General features: G+C 43.3%; 1 protein-coding gene across 1 annotated transcript in view; it reads right to left on the reverse strand.

Moving 5' to 3' along the window:
* Nucleotides 1-14,782, reverse strand: part of LOC311146283 (SPRY domain-containing SOCS box protein 4-like) — a gene marked incomplete at its 3' end in the record, with an annotated part of 120,242 nt that extends 105,460 nt beyond the window's left edge. Inside the window, exon 1 of the mRNA XM_084182776.1 lies at nt 14,400-14,782. The remainder of the gene's footprint in view (nt 1-14,399) is intronic.
* Between the last annotated feature and the right edge of the window lie 3,118 nt (nt 14,783-17,900).

A 17,900-nucleotide genomic window follows, 5' to 3' on the forward strand; every position in this document is an offset into this window, starting at 1 on the left:
TCAAGTTGCACTTGTATGAAATTAAACTCCTTCTCCACTCGCGCATCATCAAGCAAATTACATTTACAGAGATGGATCCCAAATTAAATGTGTAAAGTGATAAAAACAAATGAAGTTAGTTGTGCAATACATTTTATAGATAAAATGATAAGTAGCATAATGATTTTTTAACACATTCATGTTATTCTCCTCCGACAACACAATAACTGATTTAAAGGGAGTGTGGCAGATTTTAAAAACTATTCTGCAAAAGACTGACTATCCTCAATGAAAGGTGGCTATCGAGGAGGGAAAGGGGGATACCTAGTCAGTTGAAGGCCACTCTTCTGTTCCCCTAATAATGAATTGACACTCTCCTCGACCACAACCGCAGAGCTGATGGCTTCAGAGAGCAAGTTGATAAGAAGGCTCAATCTAGTTTACTAAACTGGAGGCAAGTCACCAGGCTACCTACATCGGTGTCGAGATTCAGGCTAGGGACTGCCACTGAAGAGCAGAACAGATGTGGAACCATAAAATAGAACGAATGCATCCAAATGAAATGGATATATGGATATATAGTATCCGTTCTATTTGAAAAAATAAACTCTCTCCTTCCTCCTTTTAAGAAACCACCAACCTTGTTCGAGACTTAGAATTTTCTACCTGCATGACATCAGAGATTCCAAGGCAATTAAGCCTACATTTTAATCCAAATGCAAACTACAGTAGAATGTTTGCCATGGGAGATGTTAGGAGCCAAGATGGAGGATTTAGTTACTCTATTCTGTAAATACGGCTCTGCACCACCAAGCTTCCAGTGTTGTTTCTTCAAGCTCTCTGGCTCTGGCTCCCTGGGGATTAAGTGGCTTTATTAATCCCAGAGGGATTAGGGAGACTTGGGGTTCTGGGGCAGTGGCCCAATCTGAACAGCCTCACAGCTCACTGAGACTCAACAGAGATTTGACTTAATTAAATGGGAGCAGTTAGTACAGGGCTGCCCAACCCTCTCCCTGGAGATCTACCGTCCTATGGGTTTTCAGTCCAACCCTAATTTAACACACCTGATTCTACTTATTAGCTGCTCAACAACACCTTAACTAGTTTATTCAGATATGCTAAATTAGGGTTGGACTGAAAACCTACAGGACAGTAGATCTCCAGGAAGAAGGTGTGAACTCCTGAGTGGCGCAGTGGTCTAAGGCACTGCATCGCAGTGCTAACTGTGCCACTAGAGATCCTGGTTCGAATCCAGGCTCTGTCGCAGCCGGCCGCGACCGGGAGACTCATGGGCGGCGCATAATTGGCCCAGCGTCGTCTAGGGGAGGGGAGGGAATGGCCGGCAGGGATGTAGCTCAGTTGATAGAGCATGGCGTTTGCAACGCCAGGGTTGTGGGTTCGATTCCCACGGGGGGCCAGTATAAAAAAAATATGTAATCACTAACTGTAAGTCGCTCTGGATAAGAGCGTCTGCTAAATGACTAAAATGTAATGTAAATGTAAGGTTGGGCAGCCCTGAGTTAGTAGGTATAGCGGTGAGAGGGTAAGAGGTTAGTATTTTTATTTTATACGATTGTATTTTATAAACAATACAAAACATACACATACAAACAAACATCACTACATCATACAAACATCACACCTGCCCAGACCCACTATGTGATATTTCATTATTCTTTTGGCAAATGTTTTTACAAACCTGTCTTCCTCCATCTATTTCTACTCTCTCTTCCCATACAGTGCATTCGGAGAGTATTCAGACCCCTTCACTTATTCCACATTTTGTAACGTCTTATTCTAAAATTGATTAAATTGTTTTTTTCTCATCAATCTACACACAATACCCCATAATGTTTTTTTAGACATATTTGAAAACGTATTAAAAATAAAAAACTGAAATATCACATTTACATGAGTATTCAGAGCCTTTACTCAGTACTTTGTTGAAGCACCCTTTGGCAGCAATTACAGTCTCGAGTGTTCTTGGGTATGACGCTACTAGCTTGGCACACCTGTATTTGGGGAGTTTCTCCCATTCTTCTCTGCAGATCCTCTCAAGCTCTGTCAGGTTGGATGGGGAGCGTCGCTGCACAGCTATTTTCAGGTCTCTACAGAGATGTTTGATTGGGTTCAAGTCCGGGCTCTGGCCTGGCCACTCAAGGACATTCAGATACTTTTTCCGAAGCCACTCCTGCGTTGTCTTGGCTGCGTGCTTAGGGTCGTTGTCCTGTTGGAAGGTGAACCTTCGGCTCTGGAGCAGGTTTTCATCAAGGATCTCTCTGTACTTTGCTCCGTTCATCTTTCCCTCAATCCTGACTAGTCTCCCAGTCCCTGCCGCTGAAAAACATCTCCACATCATGATGGAGCCACCACCATGCTTCACCGTAGGGATGATGCCAGTCTTGGTTTCATCAGAACAGAGAATCTTGTTTCTCATGGTCTGAGAGTCCTTTAGGTGCCTTTTGGCAAACTCCAAGCAAGTTGTCATGTGCATTCACTGGGGAGTGGCTTCTGTCTGGCCACCACCATACAGGCCTGATTGGTGGAGTGCTGCAGAGATTGTTGTCCTTCTGGAAGGTTCTCCCATCTCCACAGAGGAGCTCTGCCAGAGGGACCATTGGGTTCTTGGTCTTCTCCCTGACCAAGGCCCTTCTCCTCCAATTGCTCAGTTTGGCCGGGCGGCCAGCTCTAGGAAGTCTTGGTGTTCCAAACTTCTTCCATTTAAGAATGATGGAGGCCACTGTGTTCTTGGGGACCTTCAATGCTACAGACATTTTTTGGTACTCTTCCCCAGATCTGTGCCTTGACACAATCCTATCTTGGAGCTCTACGGACAATTTCTTCGACCTCATGGCTTGGTTTTTGCTCTGACATGCACTGTCAACTGTGGGACCTTATATAGACAGGTGTGTGCCTTTCCAAATCATGTCCAATCAATTGAATTTACAAAAGGTGGACTCCAAGTTGTAGAAAATTCTCAAGGATGATCAATGGAAACAGGATGCACCTGAGCTCAATTTCAAGTCTCATTGCAAATACTTATGTAAATAAGGTTTTTCTGTTTTGTATTTTTTATAAATGTGCAAACATTTCTAAAACCCTGTTTTCGCTTTGTCATTATGGGGTATTGTGTGTAGATTGATGAGGAAAAAAATGAATTGTATCCATTTTAGAATAAGGCTGTAAGGTAACAAAAATGTGGAAAAGGGGAAGGGGTCTGAATACTTTCCGAATGCACTGTACCTCTTCATCTCTCTCTCTCTGCTGCGCTCTCTTCCCTCCCTCTCTCCTTCCATCCCCCTCTTCCCAGGCCAGCAGCAGTGTCCTCTGCTCTCCTGTAGGTAAAGGTGACCCTTCTAGGATGAAATCAATAGGTTAATTCCATTCCTGAATTAGTCAGAGTTTACAGGATGTGTGTGTGTGTGTGTGTGTGTGTGTGTGTCTGGCCTATTACTTTGCAGTCCGCTTTCGAGTATGTAGAGCTACAGTCACCTAAATAAAAGCAGCCGTATAAACCTATTTGAGTAGCACCACCAGCCATTGTAAGGCCTACTGAATTTGCTTTTAAATTTGTACAGAGTGCCACCATTTTGGAAAACACTGTTTTAAGCAGTGGAGGCTGCTGAGGGGAGGACGGCTCATAATAATGGCTGGAACAGTGTGAATGGAATGGCATCAAACACCTGGAAGCCATGTGTTTGGTGTATTTGATACCATTCCACTAATTCCGCTCCAGCCATTACCATGAGCCCATTCTCCCCAATTAAGGTGCCACCAACCTCCCGTGGTTTTAAGTGACCCAGGGGACCTATAGAAAAGCTATCCAGATGGGTTGTCTAGTGTGGAACTGACTGTGTGCGAGTGATGGTTTTTGACTTGCTACATTTCCTTTCACGGAAATTGTCATCTAACGCCATCCAACACAACAATCAGCTTTTCCGCACCCCAAAAACAACAGAACACATCCAACCTGACACACATTGTAACCTGACTGGTGGCAAGCTAATAATAACATGGTTTCACCATTCACCCTTCATTAATTGTTCGTTTGGCACTTAGCTGCCAGGGACTTTAATAGATTGATAGAATAAAATATATTTCTCTCTTTCCTCTGTATCACACTATAGGGTCTGACCTAGATCCTTTTCCCAAAGGAAATGAATGAATAAATCACGACTGCGGGATGTGCTCCATATTCTCTGAACCTGGTACCCTGGCATAGTGCCTCGCTACTACACTGTCTGCGTGGATGGATACAACCTACCTCAACATACCTGGGTGGCTCTATAGCAGGGCAGGGGTCAATTCCATTTCAATTACAGTCAATTCAGGAAGTATAAAGACATTCCAATTCCATTAGGTTGTTATGAATAATACCATATTTCATTCCATTTCAAACATTCCATTCCCAGCTGGGGGGCAAGCTTAGCCAGCTCAATGCCTTACTACACAAGGACACATCTGGATGAAACCCCTCTCTTTCTCTCAATATTGGTGACCATTAATTGCATATTAGAGTTATATAAAATAAAAGTGTACTATACCTGATAAGTATGTATGGTTTAGGTTAATTTTCCAACCATTGTGGGCTCTGCCGGTGAACCAGCAGACATTTGCTCACGTGATGTAGCTAGCTAACTGGCTAGAAATAATGTTTGTAAGCTAGCAAGAAACAGAATTGGGTTTACTTTCTGCATTGACTGGAATTGAAATGGAATTGAACCCAACCGTGCTCTACAGTACCATTTTTTTTTTTTTTTTTTTTTTTTTTTTTTTTCTTCCATTTAGCAGACGCTCTTATCCAGAGCGACTTACAGTTAGTGAATACATATTTTTTTATACTGGCCCCCCGTGGGAATCGAACCCACAACCCTGGCGTTGCAAACGCCACGCTCTATCAACTGAGCTACATCCCTGCCGGCCATTCCCTCCCCTACCCTGGACGACGCTGGGCCAATTGTGCGCCGCCCATGAGTCTCCCGGTCGCGGCCGGCTGCGACAGAGCCTGGATTCGAACCAGCTAAAGGAAATTACGGAAGGCAGTGGTGGTTTATCACACACACATAGAAACGTATGGACACACACACTACAATTTTACATGTGCATTCCCACACACTCTCCAGCAGAGTTAATCTCCAATCAGTGGTGGGTTTTCTCACTCTCTCACACAAACGCTCAAACTAGGGATGTGACAAATATAATTAAAAAATCTTAACGTTTAAACAGCCATAAAAAATTAAAAAACATTTTTATGTTAAAACAATAAGAAAAAAAGTATTAAATTCCACTTCAATTGACAATGCAGAATAATGGTCCTATTACGTATGTATGACCGCTAGGGCTGGGCATTTAAGTTATATCTACCGTGACCCTTTACAGACATAGAACGCAGCTACAGTAGCATGTCGATAATTGATAACTTTTCAGACAATTAATAAAAAAGTGCCGCATCAGAAGCGTCTGTACCTTTTCAGACAGTAGAATTCTGCTCCTGCATAGAATGTTCTATTTTTTCCCTGACAACAATAAACGTTGCTGATTGATGTGCTGCTGTGTTGTTTTGTATGCTGTTTTTAATGATAGGATAGCTAGATGTGTTTCCTTTCTACTAAATGACTTGGTAAGTTGCGATATTTAACAAACTTTAAAGTACTTTTTTAGGAAAGAGTGGTCTGCGAGCAGGCAGGCTAGAATTAACAGTTCTGGGTCGCCTAGTGATGAAGTTAGTCCCACTTCAGAAGCGGCATTCCTTTACTTAAGTGAAAATTGCTAGAGAAGCCGGTGTTTGGAGGATATTTTGGCACAGGTGTTGTTAAGGCCCGAGACGAAGTCGTGGGCCGGCAAACCGTGCCAATATATCCTCCAAACACTGGCTTCGTTACCAACATATTCAAATAATGATTGACATATTTCATTAAAAACTCTATTTTGATTAATTTATTCACACTATTTTATCCTTCCACAAGATATAGTCCCGACACAAATCTAGGGTTGCTACCCAAGCCGGCTGGTCGTTTGTTCTATCGGTTCGGTTGCCAGAGACGCGACCCAATCGTTCAGTCTTTTTGTTCTGTGTATCTATGGACGCGACCCATACTGGCTGGCAACGTTCTTATCCCTTGCTTGCTAGTTAGCCAACTACGGCTAACTTAGTCACATCAAACAGTGCAGCCAGAATAACAACAGTAGCTGCATTTGCATTTGTTTAAGCCGTTTTCTAGTGACATTTATTTGGATGCATCCATAACAATGAGCTAATGAGGCATGATTTCGCCTGGCATCGAAAATGTGCTCTCTCGTCAGGACACTGTTGTTCAGAGGAGCTACAGTAGCCAACAACACAGCAAACACAATCACTTCAAACTGCAGCTGGAAAGACTGCAACTAGCTGCACTTCGTTTCGTTTGACCATTTTTCAATTGACATTTCTTTGTATATTATCCATAAAAATTATGCCAGCTGATTCATGATTTCGACTGGCTGAGAAAAGCTGCCTGTCTGTCTGTCTCGTCCCAACTCCAGACACGTTCATTACTATGGGACAGCTGGAGATCGAATTTAAATATTGAAACAATGTTGCAAATGTCAGAGAGACAGACAGCAAGGTTTATACAAATCTCTGCTGTTGAAAACTACATGTTAGTCTAAATGAAATGTGAGATAATGTCTAGATGCTTTTTATAGTGGAGATTAAGTTTATACATTGCCTGGCTGGGCTGATGAGACAGTGGATTGAGCAGTCAGATGGAACAGAGTAAATAGGCATTTTAATGTCATAGATTTAGCTGGTGGCAACTTGTGGAATAGACACTGGCTGGAATGCGGTTTTAACCAATCAGCATTCAGGATGAGACCCACCTGTTGTATAAAGACAAGCAGTGGCTGTAGTGGAACAGGTTGAGAGCTTCAAGTTCCTTGGTGTCCACATCACCAACAAACTATCATGGTCCAAACACACCAGGACAGTCGTGAAGAGGGCACGACAAAGCCTATTCCCCCTCAGGAGACTGAAAAGATTTGGCATGGGTCCTCAGATCCTCAAAGTTCTACAGCTGCACCATCGAGAGCATCCTGACTGGTTGCATCACCGCCTGGTATGGCAACTGCTTGGCCTCCGACCGCAAGGCACTACAAAGGGTAGTGCGTACGGCCCAGCACATCACTGGGGCCAAGCTTCCTGCCACCCAGTACCTCTATTCCAGCCACCATAGTCATAGACTTAGCATCCAAGATGGCGTAGCAGTGCAATCCTGTTCTTGTCGTGTGTCTGTAAATAGCCTGTAAATACCCATTTTTTTCCTATTTTTTGTACATATTTCCCTATCAGACTTTATCCTTCTACAAAATATACTTTCCTGCATCCCGCCTCACTCAATGTGGAACGGATTCTATTATTGACTTACCTTTTATCTAGAATCTCCAGTTGAAACTAGCTAGCCAGCTAACTAGCTACTTGCTATTAGCCACAGTTAGTGGTATTTCACACAGAACATTGGATTTTTCTGCCGGAATAATTTTATCACTGGACATTAATCACCGGATCGCAACTAGCTAGCCGCAACCGAATGGATGTTGCTGTTTGGCTAATCACCACTGCCCCCGATGCAAGCACCAGTTAGCCTCGAGCTAGCCTAGAGCCAGGTCCATATCCCGGCTATCTACCTCTCGGTCTACCGGACGGGAGTAACCAGCTAACTAGCTAGTTGCTATTAGCTACCGTTAGCGGTTTTTCACCATTGTCCGTGGCCTGCACCACCTACCAGCCAGCTCTAGCCTGGACTATTATTCGGCCAGTCTGCACTGTCTGCACCGCGCGTTATCGACCCAGAACATATCAGTTTTTCTGCCGGAATCACTGAATCACTGGACCTTTAACACCGGATTCATCGCTACCAGCTAGCTGCAACAAAATGGACGTTGTGGTTTTGCTAATCAGCCTGAGCTAGGCCCATCTCCCGGCTATCTGCCTCTCTGTCAACCGGACGGGACCACCTAGTGTTGACACGGAGCCCCGCCGATCCAACACGACTGGTCTGCCGACGAAATCGTCTGATGTGGTTACAACAGGCTTCCCGTTACGACGTCGACCACGAAGATTCCATCTGCTAGCCCCGGCCCGCTAGCACACGCTAGCCGTGGCCTCTTGCTCGCTAGTGCTTTAGCAGCCCCTGAACTACCTCCGAACTATCCGATTGCTGTTCACCGGACCTTATGATAACTCAGCTATACAGCTGATGCCTGCTGGACTGTTCCTTTTTACGGTACCGCATCCTGTTTATGTTTAGCCTCAGCCCAAACTGTGTCGCCATTACCAGCTGTTGTCTTAGCTCTCTCAAATTACACCTGTGATTGCTTTATGCCTCTCTCCCATGTCAATATGGTTTGCTTATTGCTGTTTCGGTTATTTCTTATTGTACTATTTCAATGTAGATCCCCCAGCCCAGCTAAACCTGCCTTAGATAGCTCCTTTGTCCCACCCCCCATATACGCGGAGACTGACTCAATCGGTGCCTCCAGTGATGCTATCTCTTTCATTGTTACCCAACGCTTAGGTTTACCTCCACTTTACTCATATCCTTACATATCCTTGTCTGTACATAATGCCCTGAATCTTTTCTACAACGCCCGGAAATCTGCCCCCTTTATTCTATGTACCCAACGCACTAGAAGACCAGTTCTTAAAGCCTTTAGCCGTATCCTTATTCTAGTCCTCCTCTGTTCCTCTGGTGATGTAGAGGCTAACCCAGGCCCTGCAGCACTCAGTATCACTCCTACTCCCCAGGCGCTATCATTTGTTGACTTCTGTAACCGTAAAAACCTAGGTTTCTTGCATGTTAATATCAGAAGTCTCCTTCCTAAGTTTGAGTTATTCACTGCGTTAGCACACTCTGTTCTGAAAATTCTAAAATGTCCATCCACAACTATAACATTTTCCGTCTAGATAGAACTGCCAAAGGGGGTGGAGTTGCAATCTACTGTAGAGATAGCCTGCAGAGCTCTATCATACTATCCAGGTCTGTGCCCAAACAGTTTGAGCTTCTACTTCTAAAAATCCACCTTTCCAGAAATAAATCTCTCACTGTTGCCGCTTGCTATAGACCCCCCTCAGCCCCCAGCTGTGCCCTGGACACCATATGTGAATTGATTGCCCCCCATTTATACTCAGAGTTCGTACTGCTTGGTGACCTAAATTGGGATATGCTTAACACCCGGCCATCCTACAATCCAAACTAGATGCCCTCAATCTCACACAAATTAACAACGAACCTACCAGGTACAACCCTAAATCCATAAACATGGGTACCCTCATAGATATCATCCTGACTAACTTACCCTCTAAATACACCTCCGCTGTCTTCAACCAGGATCTCAGCGATCACTGCCTTATTGCCTGCGTCCATAACGGGTCCGCGGTCAAACGACCACCCCTCATCACTGTCAAACGCTCCCTAAAACACTTTAGCGAGCAGGCCGTCCTAATTGACCTGGCCCAGGTATCCTGGATGGATATACAGTGGGGGAAAAAAGTATTTAGTCAGCCACCAAATGTGCAAGTTCTCCCACTTAAAAAGATGAGAGGCCTGTAATTTTCATCATAGGTACACGTCAACTATGACAGACAAATTGAGGAATTTTTTTTCCAGAAAATCACATTGTAGGATTTTTTATGAATTTATTTGCAAATTATGGTGGAAAATAAGTATTTGGTCACCTACAAACAAGCAAGATTTCTGGCTTTCACAGACCTGTAACTTCTTCTTTAAGAGGCTCCTCTGTCCTCCACTCGTTACCTGTATTAATGGCACCTGTTTGAACTTGTTATCAGTATAAAAGACACCTGTCCACAACCTCAAACAGTCACACTCCAAACTCCACTATGGCCAAGACCAAAGAGCTGTCAAAGGACACCAGAAACAACATTGTAACATTGTAACAAAGCCTACCATCAGTAACACACTACGCCGCCAGGGACTCAAATCCTGCAGTGCTAGACGTGTCCCCCTGCTTAAGCCAGTACATGTCCAGGCCCGTCTGAAGTTTGCTAGAGTGCATTTGGATGATCCAGAAGAGGATTGGGAGAATGTCATATGGTGAGATGAAACCAAAATATAACTTTTTGGTAAAAACTCAACTTGTCGTGTTTGGAGGACAAAGAATGCTGAGTTGCATCCAAATAACACCATACCTTCTGTGAAGCATGGGGGTGGAAACATCATGCTTTGGGGCTGTTTTTCTGCAAAGGGACCAGGACGACTGATCCGTGTAAAGGAAAGAATGAATGGGGCCATGTATCGTGAGATTTTGAGTGAAAACCTCCTTCCATCAGCAAGGGCATTGAAGATGAAACGTGGCTGGGTCTTTCAGCATGACAATGATCCCAAACACATCGCCCGGGCAACGAAGGAGTGGCTTCGTAAGAAGCATTTCAAGGTCCTGGAGTGGCCTAGCCAGTCTCCAGATCTCAACCCCATAGAAAATCTTTGGAGGGAGTTGAAAGTCCGTGTTGCCCAGCGACAGCCCCAAAACGTCACTGCTCTAGAGGAGATCTGCATGGAGGAATGGGCCAAAATACCAGCAACAGTGTGTGAAAACCTTGTGAAGACTTACTGAAAACATTTGACCTGTGTCATTGCCAACAAAGGGTATAACAAAGTATTAAGAAACTTTTGTTATTGACCAAATACTTATTTTCCACCATAATTTGCAAATAAATTCATAAAACATCCTACAATGTGATTTTCTGGATTTTTTTTCCTCATTTTGTCTGTCATAGTTGACGTGTACCTATGATGACAATTACAGGCCTCTCTCATCTTTTTAAGTGGGAGAACTTGCACAATTGGTGGCTGACTAAATACTTTTTTCCCACACTGTAGATCTCATTCCGTCAGTAGAGGATGCCTGTGAGAGACGGAATCTAAAACAAAAATCCAGAAAATCACATTGTATGATTTTTAAGTAATTAATTTGCATTTTATTGCATGACATAAGTATTTGATCACCTACCAACCAGTATGAATTCCGGCTCTCACAGACCTGTTAGTTTTTCTTTAAGAAGCCCTCCTGTTCTCCACTCATTACCTGTATTAACTGCACCTGTTTGAACTCGTTACCTGTATAAGAGACACCTGTCCACACACTCAATCAAACAGACTCCAACCTCTCCACAATGGCCAAGACCAGAGCTGTGTAAGGACATCAGGGATAAAAGTGTAGACCTGCACAAGGCTGGGATGGGCTACAGGACAATACAGGCTACAGGCAGCTTGGTGAGAAGGCAACAACTGTTGGCGCAATTATTAGAAAATGGAAGATGTTCAAGATGACGGTCAATCACCCTCAGTCTGGGGCTCCATGCAAGATCTCACCTCGTGGGGCATCAATGATCATGAGGAAGGTGAGGGATCATCCCAGAACTACACGGCAGGACCTGGTCAATGACCTGAAGAGAGCTGGGACCACAGTCTCAAAGAAAACCATTAGTAAAACACTACGCCGTCATGGATTAAAATCCTGCAGCGCACGCAAGGTCCTCCTGCTCAAGCCAGCGCATGTCCAGGCCCATCTGAAGTTTGCCAATGACCATCTGGATGATCCAGAGGAGGAATGGGAGAAGGTCATGTGGTCTGATGAGACAAAAATAGTGCTTTTTAGTCTAAACTCCACTCGCCGTGTTTGGAGGAAGACGAAGGATGAGTACAACCCCAAGAACACCATCCCAACCGTGAAGCATGGAGGTGGAAACATCATTCTTTGGGGATGCTTTTCTGCAAAGGGGACAGGACGACTGCACCGTATTGAGGGGAGGATGGATGGGGCCATGTATCGCAAGATCTTGGCCAACAACCTCCTTCCCTCAGTAAGAGCATTGAAGATGGGTCGTGGCTGGGTCTTCCAGCATGACAACGACCCGAAACACACAGCCAGGGCAACTAAGGACTGGCTCCGTAAGAAGCATCTCTTCTTCTTTAAGGAATACCTGGGATAGGATAAAGTAATCCTTCTACCCCCCCCCCCCCCCCCCAAAAAAAAATTTGTAAAGTGGTTATCCCACTGGCTATAGGGTGAATGCACCAATTTGTGAGTCGCTCTGGATAAGAGCGTCTGCTAAATGACGTAAATGTGCCCTTGAGCAAGGCACTTAACCCTAATTGCTCCTGTAAGTCGCTCTGGATAAGAGCGTCTGCTAAATGACTAAAATGTAAAATGTAAATGTAATCTCAAGGTCCTGGAGTGGCCTAGCCAGTCTCCAGACCTGAACCCAATAGAAAACCTTTGGAGGGAGCTGAAAGTCCGTATTGCCCAGCGACAGCCCCGAAACCTGAAGGATCTGGAGAAGTTCTGTATGGAGGAGTGGGCCAAAATCCCTGCTGCAGTATGTGCAAACCTGGTCAAGACCTACAGGAAACGTATGATCTCTGTAATTGCAAACAAAGGTTTCTGTACCAATTAATAAGTTATGCTTTTCTGATGTATCAAATACTTATGTCATGCAATAAAATGCAAATGAATTACTTAAAAATCATACAATGTGATTTTCTGGATTTTTGTTTTAGATTCCGTCTCTCACAGTAGAAGTGTACCTATGATAAAAATGACAGACCTCTACATGCTTTGTAAGTAGGAAAACCTGCATACACACCTGTTCTCAAAGGCCCCAGAGTCTGCAACACCACTAAGCAAGGGGCACCACCAAGCAAGCGGCACCATGAAGACCAAGGAGCTCTCCAAACAGGTCAGGGACAAAGTTGTGAAGAATTACAGATCAGGGTTATAAAAAAATATCAGAAACTTTGAACATCCCACGGAGCACCATTCAATCCAATATTAAAAAATGGAAAGAATATGGCACCACATCAAACCTGCCAAGAGAGGGCCGCCCACCAAAACTCACGGACCAGGCAAGGAGGGCATTAATCAGAGAGGCAACAAAGAAACCAAAGATAACCCTGAAGGAGCTGCAAAGCTCCACAACGGAGATTGGAGTATCTGTCCATAGGACCACTTTAAACCATACACTCCACAGAGCTGGGCTTTACAGAAGAATGGCCATAAAAAAAGTCATTGCTTAAAGAAAAAAATAAGCAAACACGTTTGGTGTTTGCCAAAAGGCATGTGGGAGACTCCCCAAACATATGGAAGAAGGTACTCTGGTCAGATGAGACTAAAATTGAGCTTTTTGGCCATCTAGGAAAACGCTATGTCTGGCGCAAACCCAACACCTCTAATCACCCCGAGAACACCATCCCCACAGTGAAGCATGGTGGTGGCAGCATCATGCTGTGGGGATGTTTTTCCATCGGCAGGGACTGGGAAACTGGTCAGAATTTAAGGAATGATGGATGGCGCTAAATACAGGGAAATTCTTGAGGGAAACCTGTTTCAGTCTTCCAGAGATTTGAGACTGGGACGGAGGTTCACCTTCCAGCAGGACAATGACCCTAAGCATACTGCTAAAGCAACACTTGAGTGGTTTAAGGGGAAACATTTAAATGTCTTGGAATAGTCAAAGCCCAGACCTCAATCCAAATGAGAATCTGTGGTATGACTTAAAGATTGCTGTACACCAGCGGAACCCATCCAACTTGAAGGAGCTGGAGCAGTTTTGCCTTGAACAATGGGCAAAAATCCCAGTGGCTAGATGTGCCAAGCTTATAGAGACATACCCCAAGAGACTTGCAGCTGTAATTGCTGCAAAAGGTGGCTCTACGAAGTATTGACTTTGGGGGGGGGGGGGGGGGGGTGAATAGTTACGCACGCTCAAGTTCTGTCTTTTTGTCTTATTTCTTGTTTGTTTCACAATACAAAATATTTTGCATCTTCAAAGTGGTAGGTTCATGTTGTGTAAATCAAAATGATACAAACCCCCTAAAAAATCCATTTTAATTCCAGGTTGTAAGGCAACAAAATAGGAAAAATGTCAAGGGGGTGAATACTTTTGCAAGCCACTGTACATATTACCTCAATTACCTTGACTAACCCGTCCCCCTCCCCCCATTGACTCTGTACCGGAACCCCCTGTATATAGCCTCCCTAACTGTTATTTTATTTTACTGCTGCTCTTCAATTATTTTTTACTTATCCATTTTTACTGAACACTTTTTTTTAAATCTTAAAACTGCATTGTTGGTTAAGGGCTTGTAAGTAAGCATTTCACTGTAAGGCCTAAACCTGTTGTATTTGGCGCATGTGGCAAATAAAATTTGATTTGAAAATGCTGTTAATGTCTCCAGAGAAGGTTTCGTGTCTGTATTTAAAGTGTAGCCTACCCTAACAGACAAATAAACATGCCATAGCGCTTTCAAGGGGCCACATACCATTTCTTCTGAAAAGGGTAATCAATACAGGTTATACCGGTAGGCTACTGTAATTTCATATTATGAGACAAAAACACCTCCACCCCCACAAGAGGAGCTTACCCGTGATCGCAAGACTGGCCCGAAGATACCTCTGTATCCCGGCGACATCAGTACCATGAATAGCCTTAACTAGGATATTCTACACGCAACAGACTTAACACACACTCGCGTCATTAGCAAAGAGAGAGAGAGCAGGCAGGCCAGCGCGAAGGAGAGCGAGGGGACATCGTTTTTCGGTAAAGGATTTTTCTTAACGATAAGGATCCCAACTTCGTTTAAACATTTTAACGTTTAAAAGTTCAGACCCCTAGCTCAAACCACACAGTTACACATGCCCACAGTTACATGCCACACAAGTCTTCCTCGTAAAGATAATATTCAGTGCTAATTGGGATTACATAATACCTTGGAGTCTTCAGTCTTTTTTAACACTGTGTGAGTACGCCCTACAGTGAGAGAGGAGAGCGATAGTGTGTTTATTTTTATCTGTGTATTTCTTGAACATTAAAAAGGCTAATTTCATTGAGAATTAAGATTATAGCCAAGATCCTCATCCTATCGAAATCAGATAATTCTGTAAAATCAAGTCCATTGAGTAAGATGCCTTCAATGACAAAGTCAGGGTGGAAATAGCAGTTCATTCTTTATCATTCACTTAGACACAATAGTCTACTGATTCTATTGCATTCGACTGAATTGTATTGCATTCTATTGAGTTTTATTACATTGTATTGAATTGTATTGCATTGTATTGAATTTTCTTGCATTCTATTGAATTTTCTTGCATTCTATTGAATTTTCTTGCATTCTATTGAGTTTTATTGCATTCTATTGAGTTTTATTGCATTCTATTGAGTTGTAGTGCATTCTATTGAGTGTTGTTGCATTGTTGCTGTGAACATTGCTACATCCTCTCTTCCTGCTCTGCACCTCCTCTTCCTTTCCTACTTTCTTCTCTCCTGTTAAACAAATCAAAATATAGGTGGCTATTTGAAAAATCTCAAATATATTTATTTGTTTAACACTTATTTGGTTACTACATCATTCCATATGTTTTATTTCATAGTTTTGATGTCTTCACTATTATTCTACAATGTAAAAAATAGTAAAAATAAAGAAAAACCCTTGAATGAGTAGGTGTGTCCAAACGTTTGACTGGTACTGTACGTGCGTGGTAGACTAATGTAGGCTAACATATGGGAGGATTATTAAATGGGTTATTATTATTATTATTATTATTATTATTATTATTATTATTATTTAGACTATCCCATCTATGAGACGTCTATATGCTGGTCCACTTGTGTTTCCATATTGTTGTATAATACTCTATGCAAACTACTAGGTTCCTTTCTATGGGCTAACAGTGACGCCTGTCAATACAGTGAGCCAGCCCAGGCAAAGTGACCCAGTATGCCCACACACACAAATACACTCAGTCTCATTCGCTCTCCAAACACACCACCCACACGTGCTCTACGCTGTTTCTCAGAACTGACAGCCGTCTAGCCAATGGTAACCTTTATATCTTCCCTTCTCTTTCCTTTACACCATCTCTCTATCCTCCTCAATCTTGTCATCACCGTCTTCCCATCTGCCAGTCACTTCCTCATGTCACCACTTCCTCTTTCTCCCTCCTTTCTTCCTACCTCATGACATCATCCAAAGCAGAAACATGACTGACTGACTCCAGTCCCCTAGTTGTCCCTCGTGCTCCTAGACAGCGTGACTCAGATGCTAGCTCATCACTGACGTGGTTCTGATGTCAACACAAACTGTCGTCACACACACACACTTCTATGCTGGTGAACACCTGAGGTCTGGCCATTCACTACCATATAGAACCTCACACAAACCCCCTGGCTACTAACCCACCAACACCAACCAAACCCTCCTCTGTCATCTCCTCATTGTCTTTTTATTTTATTTATTTTTTACACCTTTATTTAACCAGGTAAGCCAGTTGAGAACAAGTTCTCATTTACAACTGCGACCTGGCCAAGATAAAGCAAAGCAGTGCGATAAAAACAACAACACAGAGTTACATATGGGGTAAAACAAAACATAAAGTCAAAAATACAACAGAAAATATATATACAGTGTGTTCAAATGTAGCAAGTTATGGAGGTAAGGCAATAAATAGGCCATAGTGCAAAATAATTACAATTAGTATTAACACTGGAATGATAGATGTGTAAGAGATGATGTGCAAATAGAGATACTGGGGTGCAAATGAGCAAAATAAATAACAATATGGGGATGAGGTAGTTGGGTGGGCTAATTTCAGATGGGCTGTGTACAGGTGCAGTGCTCTGACAACTGATGCTTAAAGTTAGTGAGGGAGATAAGAGTCTCTAGCTTCAGAGATTTTTGCAATTCGTTCCAGTCATTGGCAGCAGAGAACTGGAAGGAATGGCGGCCAAAGTAGGGTCTAACAGTAGGGAGCCGATAGAACCAGCTGCTGTCCTAAACCAGGTGCACCATCCATTGTCTACTACTGACTGGTGGCAGGGTGTGTGTGTGTGAGCGTGCATGCATGCATGCGTGTGGCAGGGCGTGTGTGTGTGCTTATGCATGTGTGTACGTCCACCCTCAATAATCATTGCAGTCAAGCCACGAGTCTCCACCGTCTTCTTCTCTGTAGATCTAAATATTCATGACTATAAACACTTTCGTGATACAGCCAGCGGTAAAGAGCTGAAGGACATTGGGATTTAAAAAAAATATATACAGTCATGGCCAAAATTGTTGGCACCCCTGAAATTTTTCCAGAAAATGAAGTACAGTATTTCTCACAGAAAAGTATTGAAATTACACATGTTTTGCTATGCACATGTTTATTTCCTTTGTGTGTATTGGAATAACACAAAAAAAAACAGGAAAAAAGCAAATTTGACATAATTTCACACAAAACTAAAAAAATGGGCCGGACAAAGTTATTGGCACCCTTTCAAAATTGTGGATAAATAAGTTTGTTCCAAGCATGTGATGCTCCTTTAAACTCACCTGGGGCAAGTAACAGGTGTGGGCAATCTAAAAATCACACCTGAAAGCAGATAAAAAGGAGAGAAGTTGACTCAGTCTTTGCATTGTGTTTCTGTGTGTGCCACACTAAGCATGGAGAACAGAAAGAGGAAAAGAGAACTGTCTGAGGACTTGAGAACCAAAATTGTGGAAAAATATCAACAATCTCAAGGTTACAAGTCCATCTCCAGAGATCTAGATGTTCCTTTGTCCACAGTGCGCAACATGATCAAGAAGTTTGCAACCCATGGCACTGTAGCTAATCTCCCTGGACGTGGACGGAAGAGAAAAATTGATGAAAGGTTGCAACGCAGGATAGTCCGGATGGTGGATAAGCAGCCCCAAACAAGTTCCAAAGAAATTCAAGCTGTCCTGCAGGCTCAGGGTGCATCAGTGTCAGCGCGAACTATACGTCGAAATTTGAATGAAATGAAACGCTATGGCAGGATACCCAGGAGGACCCCACTGCTGACACAGAGACATAAAAAAGCAAGACTACAGTTTGCCAAAATGTACATGAGTAAGCCAAATTCCTTC

The sequence above is a fragment of the Coregonus lavaretus genome (assembly GCF_964263955.1).
Source record: "Coregonus lavaretus genome assembly, chromosome: 19".
In the NCBI taxonomy this organism is placed as follows: domain Eukaryota; kingdom Metazoa; phylum Chordata; class Actinopteri; order Salmoniformes; family Salmonidae; genus Coregonus; species Coregonus lavaretus.